At 41.0% G+C, this 12610-nt stretch overlaps 1 protein-coding gene across 8 annotated transcripts in view; it reads right to left on the reverse strand.

Moving 5' to 3' along the window:
- Window positions 1–12610, reverse strand: part of usp22 (ubiquitin specific peptidase 22) — a 308536-nt gene that overhangs the window by 115125 nt on the left and 180801 nt on the right. Inside the window, exon 1 of one of the 8 annotated variants that reach the window (XM_069928256.1) lies at window positions 12431–12535. The exons of the other annotated variants lie outside the window; for them this stretch is intronic. The gene's annotated coding sequence lies outside the window, so the exon portion shown is untranslated. Of the gene's footprint in view, window positions 1–12430; window positions 12536–12610 lie in introns of those variants that run through there. 8 annotated transcript variants of the gene reach the window in all.

Raw genomic sequence — 12610 nt, forward strand, 5'->3', positions numbered from 1 at the left:
GCAGGGTATGGTACTCACCTGTTTCAAAAAGGCCTCAATTAAACTTGTGCCCAAGAAAAGGGCAGTGCTGTGTCTAAATAACTACCAACCAGTGTCACTCACATTCAGAATGATGAAGTGTTTAGAAAGGCTGGTGTTGAAGCATTATTAGCTGCTGTCTAAGCAGCGACATGGATCCATTCCAAATTGCCTACTGCAGAAACAGGTCTAGAGCAGATGCCATCTCACTGGTTCTACACAAAGCCCCGATACACCTAGACAGCAAAGACACATACATCAGCATGCTCTTTATCAACTACAGTTCAGCATTCAACACTATCATCTCCTCAAAAGTGATCAGCAAACCTTCAAGACCTGGAATTCAACACCCCACTGTGTAATTGGATCCTGGATTTCCTCACCTCCAGATTCTGATCAGTGAGGATTGGTAAGAAAATCTCCTCCACAATCTCAATCAATACCGGAACACCACAGGGCTGCATTCTTAGACCCCTGCTTTACTCTTCTTTCTTCCAGCTCTCCATCCACAGAGCCATCCACCCTCCCTCTGCTTGCTGGTGTGTCCTCCCTCCCTTATTCATTCATTCCCTCCTGCCTTTGGGACTGTGCTCCTCCCCTGCCCCTCCTCCCCCCACAAATTTGTTCAGATGCCTGCCCACATTTTTTCATTCTTTGATGAAGGGTTCAAGCTCAAAACATTAGCTATGAATCTTTATATTTGCTACATAAAGAACACTGACCTGCAGAGTTTCTCCAGCATTGTGCTTTTACTTCAACCATGGTATCGTGTTTTACTTATGACTGTGTGGCTAGGTGCAACAGTAATGCAATCTACAAATTTTCTGACGAAGCCATTGGGATTGGGTTGTATAAAAAAGCACTGTGGCACCCGTACCTCCTTCGTGATGGTACCAGCGAGAACAGAGCATTCAGATTTCAGATTTTTTGACAGAGTAGATATACATGACATCACATAGAACCCTCACATTCTTTTTCCTGCGAGCAAGGCCGAATTGACACTTATTGGTATTGCAAAAAAGCTGTACACAACATATATATGTAAACAAATAAAGAACTGCAAACAGATAATGAATGTAAACAAACTGCAATACAGAGAAAATTTTTAAAAATCAATGAAGTGCACAAGAGTTCTTAAATAAGTCTCTGATTGAGTTTGTTGTTGAGGAGTCTGATGGTGGAGGGGAAGCAGCTGTTCGTGAACCTGGTGGTGTGAGTCTTGTGGCACTGATACCTCATTCCTGAGGGCAGCAGCAAGAACAGAGCATGTGCTGGATGGTGTGGATCCTTGATGATTGCAGCTGCTATCCAACTGCAGCGTTCTCTGTAGATGTACTTGATAGAGGGGAGGGTTTTATCTGCGATGTCTTGGGTTGTGTCCACTATCTTTTGGAGGGCTTGATGCTCAGGAATATTAGTGTCCCCATACCAGACCATGGTGCAACAGGTCAGCACACTTTCCACCACACATCTGTAGAAATTTGCCAAGATTTTCATTGTCATATCAAACCTCCGCAAACTCCTAAGAAAGTAGAGGCACTGACATGCTTTCTTCAAGATGACATTCCTATATTTGGTCCAAGAAAAGTTCTCTGAGATAGTGACTCCCAGGAATTTTAATTTGCTCACCCTCTCCATCTCTGGTCACTCAATGGTCGCTGGATCGTACTCCTCTGGTTTTCTTTTTCAAAATCTACAATCAGCTCCTTGGTCTTGGTGACACTGAGTGAGAGGTTAGTACACTATTCAGGCAAGTTTTCAATCTCCCTCCTGTTTGCTGATATGGATGCACTTGTTATCCAGCTGTTCCAGGGCTGAGGATTTGGCCAGGGGGCTGATCTCTGTCATAGACCTATTGCTGAATTGGAATAGGTGAATTGGAATAGGTCAAGGATGGCTGAGAGTGGAGTGTAGCCATGTGAAAGAACTAGATAGTCGTGTTTTGATTGAGCTCTCTGCGAAGAGTATTAAAAAGATGGTTAAAATTTTAAAATAAAGAAATTTTTACTAAAAAATGGATAAAACAACTATTAAGGAAACAAGGCAGCTGAGAACAAAAAAAATGAAGAAGCTGTGACGGCAGGCGAACTGGCCCCGCATGTCATGCACGTGGCGGGGCAGCCAGCCAAAATGGCACCATCGGGGAATTCTTTCCGACCTCGGCACCGGGCTTAGAAGACTGCACTCTGCAGCCCACGTGACGCCCTGGCAGTGTCAAGGCCCACGGCGCGGTTCTCAGCCAAGGTCTGGGCTGGGAGCATAAGACCAGCCAGGCTGACCTCAATAAATCAGTTTGTTCACTAAACTCAACCCGTTTGGTTGTGCAGTTATTTAGTAAGCAGAGTAGCTGTCGCCTACAAAGCTACGCAGCCAGGAATATTGAACAAAACCCCAAAAGGATGCAGTGTATAAGTGGCCTCGGGACCAGTGGACCCCAGCAGAGCTGGGGAGTCAGGACAAAAACTAAATATTATCCTGGAGAAGATGGAAAACTTGATGGAAATTTTGCTGGCATTGAAAATGTAATGAGAGACATGACTGACAAGATGAATGAAATTAAAGAAATTGTTGAAGATTTAATTAAACGAATGATCCAAGCTGAAACAGACTTGGTAAAAACACAAGATAAGCTAAAATCTTTGGAGAAAGATGTGAAGCAATGGGAATCGGACAGACAAGGTTAGCTGGGCAAGATCAACCACATGGAGAATTTTAGTAGATGAAATATGTCTGGGGGGCGTGGCAAGATGGCATAAGGAACAGACGTGCCTTCCAGTCCTCTCCTGACTCTAACTTATTGTTTTGTCTTTAAGTGCCCGTTAAAACTTTTTAAAAAATTTTATAAATAGTATGAGATGTTGAATTAATACCTAATGGTACATTTGTTAAAAAAAAAGTAAAGGGAAACATCAACAGATTGTTAAAAAATTATATTTTCCGAAATTATCTGAGCCTGCTTGTTTACAAAAAGCCACGACTCAGCGTGAAATGGATCCAGGAAAACAAGCGAAGAATTCGGCCTTGGAGCTCCGTTCTGATTCCGTAAGTCTTTCTGAAGGTCGTTTTCAGCTGCCTTTAGAACAAAGGGCTGGCCGGATGCCAGTATTTCAAACAACTTCTACTGAGACTTTGACTGCTGAATTAGCTGGGGCGCCACCAGTTGGAGAGTTAAAGAGTTATTTGACTGCTATACCATCAGTTATATCAGCTCTTCCAGATACTGATGTAACGAAGCTTTTAAAGGAGGTTTGGATCAAAGATAACCCTGATCATCAGCCTCCTGATACTTCTGGGGGGTCTGTGGCAGGGGCTCTTACACGGAGTCAAACTGCAAGAAAAGCTACTAAATTAAAAGAAGGGATAGAAGGTCCTCTGATTCCACAAGAACAGCAGAATCCCACCATGCCTGGATCTACTGATGTTGATATACTTTTCAAGAGTCTTGAACATAAGATATTTTCTTCAATGATGCATTTAGGTGATTCTATGAATAATCTTACTTCTAAGATTAATGCATTGGTGGATGTCAATACTCAACAGATGGCTGATTATGGAGCTTTTAAAGTTGAAACTATTGAAAGACTTGAGATGTGTGATCAAGAATTATTTGATTTACAAGATCAATTGCAAGATGTGAATAAAACAATTGAAACGTTACAGATTCAGAATAAAAATTTAGCAAAAAAGGTTGATTATTTGGAGAACCAATCCAGACGGAATAATGTGAAAATTGTCGGCTTGCCAGAAGGCATAGAAGGGCCAGATCCAAGAAAATTTTTCACTGAATGTATTCCACAAGTGTTGGGACAAGATAAGTTTTCTGAAGGTTTAATATTGGAACGGGCTCATAGAGCTTTGAGAAGGAGACCTTTTTCAGGACAGAATCCAAGACCTGTTCTGGTTCGCTGTTTAAATTACTGTGATAGAGAGACTATTTTACATATGGCTATTAGAAATGCACAGCAAAACAAATCTCCTTTGATGGCTCAGAGTAATCGTGTTTTCTTCTATTCGGATTTGAGTCAGGAAATTATGTTTCAACGACATGAATTTCATTCTGTGAAAGAATTATTGTGGAAAAAAGGATATAAGGCAACATTTAGATACCCTGCGGTACTGAAGATTTTTCAGGATGGATATCAACCAAAGTTCTTTGATAATCCTAAAGAAGCTATGGATTTTGCTCAGTCTTTACCAATTACGCAATTCCAGGAACGACGTAGTCCTCCACGGTCTCCAAAGAGGGCAGAGCTGCAAGAAGGGAATTTGATTTCTGGAAGAAATGGAAGAAACGGTGGTCGCAATGGCAAAGGAAACTCATTTAATAGATAAGGAACATTTGAAACTCAAACGTGAATGGGTTGGGCACGTTTTTTATTCTTCGTTTAATTCTAAGGCAAAAGGTGTGGCAATTTTGGTACATAAGAATCTACCATTTAAGTTACAGAGTGAAGAGAAAAATGGTGGAAGATTATTAAAATTAAATTGTACAACCTTTAATGAGGCATGGACTTTGCTTGATGTTTATGCTCCTAATGTTAAGGATACAGCTTTTGTTGTGGATATGTCTTTATTACTTGGACAATCGAACTCTAATGTGATGTTGGGGGAGATTTGAATGTGGTGTTGGAGCCTTTATTGGATAAGTACTCAAGAGTAATTAAGAAGTCTAAGATGGCAATCCAAGTGATTAATATGATGGCAAATTTGAATTTAATTGATATTTGGCGAAGAGTTAATCCTACAGAGAAAGATTTTTCTTTTTATTCCTCGCGACATAATTCTTTTTCTAGATTGATTATTTTTTAATATCAGCACATTTGCAGGATAGGGTTACATCTGTGGAGTATAAGGCTAGATTGGTTTCAGATCATTCATTATTATAGTTGGGAGTTGGGAGAGGGAACTGGGTGGGCACTAGTTTCCAGAAGTCATCAGCTACCTGTGAGTTATCTCATGCCCAATATTTTGGGGGAGTTACCGCTTTGGGCGGTTTAAACAGGAGGAGGTAGTTGTGACCTCCGACCTGTTTTTTTTTCTTTTTAATTTTTGGGTTAAGAAGTGAAGGTTTTTTTTTATTATTTTTTTAAAAATAAATAATTTTTTTAAACTCTTTTTGTTTTGATTGTAATTGAGAGGGAATTAGGAGGTTTTTTTTCTTTTTTTTTAGGGTTTTTTTTTCTCTTTTTTCTTTCATTTTTAAGAGGATGATGTCACAGAAGATAATAAGTCAAAAATTGAGGATGTTGAATTTACCGCTTTGGGCGGTTTAAACAGGAGGAGGTAGTTGTGACCTTCGACCTGTTTTTTTTTCTTTTTAATTTTTGGGTTAAGAAGTGAAGGTTTTTTTAATTAATTTTTTAAATAAATAATTTTTTTTTTTAACTCTTTTTGTTTTCTGATTGTAATTGAGAGGGAATTAGGAGGTTTTTTCTCTCCTTTTTTTCTCTTTTTTTGGGGTTTTTTTTTCTCTTTTTTTCTTTCTTTTTTAAGAGGATGATGTCACAGAAGATAATAAGTCAAAAATTGAGGACGTTGAATTTACCGCTTTGGGCGGTTTAAACAGGAGGAGGTAGTTGTGACCTTCGACCTGTTTTTTTTTCTTTTTAATTTTTGGGTTAAGAAGTGAAGGTTTTTTTTTATTATTTTTTTAAAATAAATAATTTTTTTTAACTCTTTTTGTTTTCTGATTGTAATTGAGAGGGAATTAGGAGGTTTTTTCTCTCCTTTTTTTCTCTTTTTTTGGGGGTTTTTTTTTCTCTTTTTTTCTTTCTTTTTTAAGAGGATGATGTCACAGAAGATAATAAGTCAAAAATTGAGGATGTTGAATTAGATGAAGAGGAAGATGAGGGGAAAGGTGATAAGAAGAAAAAGAAGAAAATTATGTACAAATACATTGAGGGAGAAGAGTTTAATAAAATTAAGTTAATTTCGATAGAGAATTTTGAAGATGTTATAAATGAAGAATATGGAGAATTTTATAAGAGTTTGAACTTTTTTCTTTTTTTTTCTTTTTTTATATAAGGGAATAAAAAGTTTATCTGATTGTTTTTCTAAGTGATGTTTTTGATCTCTCGATGAATTATGGAAACTTGGTATTAATGGAAATTCTGTATTTATGTATTATTAATTATGATTTTTTGTATAACAGATATGTGGTTGATATATGATTTTAATATTTGAACTTAGTTTTAAAGTGGATTTCATTTGTTAAATACATGTATTATGTTTGATTTAAATATATGTTTAAGGGTATTATTTTAGTATTGATATTTTTTTTGTTGTTAGTAAATTTTTTTGTTGTTAAGTTTTATCCTTTTTTTTGTAAGTGGGGTTTTTTCTATTTTATTTACAATATTGTTAATTAATTCTTCACTCTTTATTTTGGGGGGAGGGTTGGACTAATTTTAAATTAGATGATTAATGTTGTGTTATAATTATTGGGGGGGGGGTTAATTTGTGTATTTTAATGATGTAGCATTCTAATTTTTATTATCTTATATTTTATTATTTCTTTAAATGTGATTTTTATTTTATTCATGTCATAAAATTTTAAATAAAGTTTAAAAAAAAAAGATGAAATATGTCTGAATTATTGGATTGAATGACGGAATCGAGGAAGAGATCCGGTGAACTTCTCTGAATCATAGATCCTGCGAGTGTTGGGAGAAATCAAATTCAGAGAAAAAGTGCATATTGAAAGAACTCGCCGGACCCTCGGTCCCAAGAGAGCCAACAATCAGTGACCATGACCAGACCTGGTAAGACTTTTGTTACAGGGACTGGCAGAGAATTCTGGGAGCAGCATATGAATACTCTAACCAAAATAATGGCCCAGCAGAGAATGACCATGAAAAAGTCCTATTTTTTTTCAAGATCTTTGTCCTACTTTGATTAAGCAAAGGAAGGAGTTTGATGATGTAAAAAGACAATTGAGTTCCAAAAAATTGAAATATTCGATGATATACCCCGTGACACTGAGAGTCGAAATAGCAGAAGGTAATCGACAATTTTTCAAGACTAAGAACGAGGTGGAAGACTTCCTGTGAGGTCTATGAAAAGGCTATGGCTGCCAAAGAGGAAGACAGTTAAGAATGGTCACAATGGGACTAAGTAAAAGTTCGATATTTTTTTAAAAGAAACCATCTTGTATTTATTGTTGCAAATTAAACTTTATTGAAATGTTCACAGAGAGCTCAGAAAAGAGAGAAAACTTGGAAAAAGTAGTAGCAAGGTGGAGACTCCCTTCTTTTCTCTTCTTTGGCTTGGCTTCGTGGACGAAGATTTATGGAGGGGTAAATGTCCACGTCAGCTGCAGGCTCGTTTGCGGGACAGGCAGACACGGTTGCAGCGGTTGAAGGGGAAAATTGGTTGGTTGGGGTTGGGTGTTGGGTTTTTCCTCCTTTGTCTTTTGTCAGTGAAGTGAGCTCTGCGGTCTTCTTCAAAGGAGGCTGCTGCCCGCCGAACTGTGAGGTGCCAAGATGCACGGTTTGAGGCGATATCAGCCCACTGGCGGTGGTCAATGTGGCAGGCACCAAGAGATTTCTTTAGGCAGTCCTTGTACCTCTTCTTTGGTGCACCTCTGTCACGGTGGCCAGTGGAGAGCTCACCATATAACACGATCTTGGGAAGGCGATGGTCCTCCATTCTGGAGATGTGACCTACCCAGCGCAGTTGGATCTTCAGCAGCGTGGATTCGATGCTGTCGGCCTCTTTGAGTACTTCAAGTACTTCGATGTTAGGGATGATGTTAGAGTACTTCGATGTTAGGGATGAAGTCGCTCCAATGAATGTTGAGGATGGAGCGGAGACAACGCTGGTGGAAGTGTTCTAGGAGCTGTAGGTGATGCCGGTAGAGGACCCATGATTTGGAGCCGAACAGGAGTGTGGGTATAACATCGGCTCTGTATACGGTAATATTTGTGAGGTTTTTCAGTTGGTTGTTTTTCCAGACTCTTTTGTGTAGTCTTCCAAAGGCGCTATTTGCCTTGGCGAGTCTGTTGTCTATCTCGTTGTCGATCTTTGCATCCGATGAAATGGTGCAGCCGAGATAGGTAAACTGGTTGACCGTTTTGAGTTTTGTGTGCCCGATGGAGAAGTGGGGGGGCTGGTAGTCATGGTGGGGAGCTGGCTGATGGAGGACCTCCGTTTTCTTCAGGCTGACTTCCAGGCCAAACATTTTGGCAGTTTCCGCAAAACAGACATCAAGCGCTGAAGAGCTGGCTCTGAATGGGCAACTAAAGCGGCATCGTCTGCAAAGAGTAGTTCACGGACAAGTTGCTCTTATGTCTTGGTGTGAGCTTGCAGGTGCCTCAGATTGAAGAGACTGCCATCCGTGCGGTACCGGATGTAAACAGCGTCTTCATTGTTGAGGTCTTTCATGGCTTGGTTCAGCATCATGCTGAAGAAGATTGAAAAGAGGGTTGGTGCGAGGACGCAGCCTTGCTTCACGCCATTGTTAATGGAGAAGGGTTCTGAGAGCTCATTGCTGTATCTGACCCGACCTTGTTGGTTTTCGTGCAGTTGGATAACCATGTTGAGGAACTTTGGGGGGCATCCGAGGCGCTCTAGTATTTGCCAAAGCACTTTCCTGCTCATGGTGTCGAAGGCTTTGGTGAGGTCAACAAAGGTGATGTAGAGTCCTTTGTTTTGTTCTCTGCACTTTTCTTGGAGCTGTCTGAGGGCAAAGACCATGTCAGTAGTTCCTCTGTTTGCGCAAAAGCCGCATTGTGATTCTGGGAGAACATTCTCGGCGACACTAGGTATTATTCTATTTAGGAGAATCCTAGCGAAGATTTTGCCTGCAATGGAGAGCAGCGTGATTCCCCTGTAGTTTGAGCAGTCTGATTTCTCGCCTTTGTTTTTGTACAGGGTGATGATGATGGCATCACGAAGGTCCTGAGGCAGCTTGCCTTAGCAAGGTGGAGACTCCCTTCTAAGGGGGATATTAGCGCCCTGAGAGGAGTGTCCATAAAAGATGGTGCAAAAGAGAGAGGTTCTTCCTCGAGAGATTTGCAGGCCTTTTTCGCAGGCTTTCGGGGTTTCCTGTTAACATCGTCAGGGCAAGGACATTGTATGTGTTTTATAAAGGGGAAAGATCACTGCATTATTTAAACAACCAAAAATATGTTATTTGTTTGAAAAATCAACATGGATAGAACATTAAAATTTATTTGTCCTAATATTAATGGGACAATTGGAATGGTGAAGAGGAGGTGGGTCTTGGCAGACCAAAAATATTAATGCAGATATAGTCTTTCTACAAAAAATGCATCTTACCAAATTGGAACATGCTAAATTAAAAAAGAAGATGGGTGGGACAAGTAATATTCTCTTCCTTTGGCTCAAAAGCAAGAGAAGTAGCGATTCTAATTAATAAAAATATACCAATAATATAGAGATTGACCAAGTCAGAAGATTTGTAATGGAACATCATAAAATTTTTGCAGAACTGTGGACTTTTATGAACATCTATACATCAAAATATGATGGTGAAACCTTTATGAAAGATATTTTTTTCAAAACAGCAGAGGAAAGACAAAATATATTGGTTGGAGGAGACTTTAGTTTCTGTCTAGATCCAGTGCTAGATAAATCAGCCAGAACAATGACAAGGGCAAAAGCCACAAAAACAACACCATCATTTATGAAGCATATAAATTTGATTGATATATGGAGCCAGCTTAACCCCTTAGAAAGAGACTATACATTTTAATCAAGGGGACATGATTGACATACAAGGGCTGATTTGTTCTTAATGCCTGCCCAGTTAAAAAAAATAGTGGTAAAAACAGAATATCTGGCGAGACTTCTATTTGATCAATCATCAGAACTTTACTGCAATAATGGAAAAACAAGAAAAAGGACTTTTGTGAGTTTATTAAGAGATGGATAGAGCTATTTTGTCTACTGATAATAACTTTTTAATATCGGATACTTTTAATGCTTATCTAAGAGGACAAATTATTTCCTATGGTCTAGAGCAGTTGTTCCCAAACTTTCTCAGCTGCCGCCCCCTTGGCCTCCGAGCCACATCCTGAGCGCACCCCCCCCATACAATGGCGCTAGGTGGGGGGTTTAGTGGTAGTGCTGAGGGGTGTAGTGGCGGTGTTGAGTGGGGTTGGGGCAGTTAGTGGCTGCACTGAGCAAGATGGGGGGTTAGTGGCGGTGCTGAGGGGGGTTTTGGTGGCGGCACTTGGGGGGGTGCTGGTGGCGCTGAGAGGGCGGTAGTGACACCAGTACAACATGGCGGCTACCGAGACTCCTCTCGCAAGAATGCCTTTGCAACGTTTATTTTGCTCACCACTGCCCCCCAAGTCTGGCCTCAAAAGTTTCTGCACAAGCTTCTTCAATAAACTTGGCAGCAAACTGATTAATACAACCGCTCCCCCCCCCACCCTTTCCTCACATCCCCCTATTTCCTCATTCCCCCCTTGGGTCTTTCCACCACCCACAGGGGGCAGCAGTGCCCATTTTGGGAATCACTAGATGAGAGAAAGATATAGCGAAAATGGAAAAAAGCACCAGAGAACAGAGCCACCAGAAAAATACAGATTGTTAGAGAATAAAAGAAATAAAATAAAAGAAATGAAATATAATACATTATAAACATATAGAACTAAAAAAAATTACAAACTAAACAAAAATATTATGAATTAGGGCACACATGTCAAACTCTGGCCCGCGGGCCAAATTTGGTCCGCGATATAATTATATTTGGCCTGCAAGATCATTTCAAAAATGTATTAGAGGTGGCCCGCCCTGCAGCGAGAGCCGATGCTGTTTTTTGGTAATGTCACCCCCACCATCCTCCCCCTTCATTGCACATCCTTCCCCATTGTAACACGAGAAATTGTAACATGAGAAGTCTGTCGATGTCATCAGCCAGCAAGCCAGTTGGAAGGCTCCCCGCACAACCAGTCACTTCTCCCACCTGTCGAGCGCCTGTGATTTCCTGTCGGCGCGACGGGCATGGCAGGCTGAGCACAGCCCCCGGGCAGCGCGAGCCCCACGTGACTGGCACCGGACGGCCATTCCACAGCGCGAGCGCACTTCTCCCAGTCGCCACGGCCTTCAGCGCTTGCACCCGCGCGGATCCCAGGGACGGCTGGTTCGGCCCTGCACGTGAAGAGAGAGATGGTGGCTGTCCGCAAAGGTTGATCGGCAGCGCGCTGGGCCTGAGTGGGTGGGTAAGCAGGGGTGGGCAGAGGGTGTAGGTGAGGAGTAATGGGCAGGAGAAGTTATGGTGGTGCGAGGGGATTAGAAGGAGGGGTGGATAGGGAAGAGGTAAAAGGGGAGGGGCAGGGTGAGTAGGGGAGGGATGATTAGAGGGTGAGAGATGGGTAGAGGGAGGAACAGGTTGAGGGGAGAGGCAGTAGAGGGGCGTGTATAGGATGGGGTGGGTAGAGGCATAGCAAGTGGAGTGAGGGGTGAGTAGAGGTTGGGTAAAGGACTGGTCAGGTAGAGGGATGGTGGGTTGAGGGTGAATAGAGGCCTAGAGCCTGAGGAGTGAGCAGGAAATGCTGAGTCCTGATGCAGGCCAAAATGGACACAGCCTGTGAATGCTGACTACATCTCCACAGGGACCAAATATGTTTCCCTCAGGTCAAGCAAAGGGTGAACTTGAGCTACCTACTCCTGACCTGTAACATTATCCTCCTAAAGTTATATCCTAAAGTTTAACATTACAAATGTTGAAAGAAGAGAAAACATGCAGATGTTGTTGAAAATTTTCAATAAATATTTAGTTCGGCCCTCGACTTAGTCCAAGTTTTTAATTTTGGCCCTCCGTGAATTTGAGTTTGACACCCCTGAATTAGGGGAATGGGTGCACAAAGCCTTGTTTTGGCAGTTAAAGGCAGAGGTGTCAGCTAGAATGATAAATGCAAAAAGAAATAAATAAGAAATAAATAATGCTTTTAGACATTATACAAAACTATATAAATCTTAAATGAGATGGATGAATTTTTAAACAAATGTTGAACTTCCAAAATTAGAAGATAGAGAACAAATTGATTTAGATGTCTCCTTCATGAGAGAAGAAATTTAGAAAGTCTTTTACAAGCTAACAAATCTCTGAGGGAGGATGGGTTTCCTCCCGAGTTCTACACACAATTTAAAGACTTAATGATACCTCTTATGATGGATGTATTGAATGTGGAGACCAAGAGCCTCCCAGAATCTTTTTTAACTGCTGGTTGAAGAGACTCAAAAGTCTCCGACAGCTTTGTGGTTAGAGCTCTGGCCTTGTAAACCAGGGGTTATTAGATTAATCCTCGCTGGGGTCTCATTTCTATGAGAGGCGCTTGACAGAGTGGCGACTCTCTGTCTTCCTTATGGTTGACAAAGTTAAAGAATTTCACATATGTTACATTCTAAATGTAGTATTATGTGACAATAATGGAACCGTTACCTTTAATTACAATTCTACCAAAGGCAGAGACTATGGCAGCTCGCCTATGCAACAGGTGAAATGGTTCACCGAGATCTGGGCAAGTCTGCAGCAGATCTGACTGTGAGAGCTCCGGGTGCTGGACAAGACCACAGCCTAGTGTCTGATGTCATAAAGGGAGTTGCAAGCATCATCGGGTTC

Source organism: Narcine bancroftii, chromosome 3, assembly GCF_036971445.1.
Source record: "Narcine bancroftii isolate sNarBan1 chromosome 3, sNarBan1.hap1, whole genome shotgun sequence".
In the NCBI taxonomy this organism is placed as follows: Eukaryota; Metazoa; Chordata; class Chondrichthyes; order Torpediniformes; family Narcinidae; genus Narcine; species Narcine bancroftii.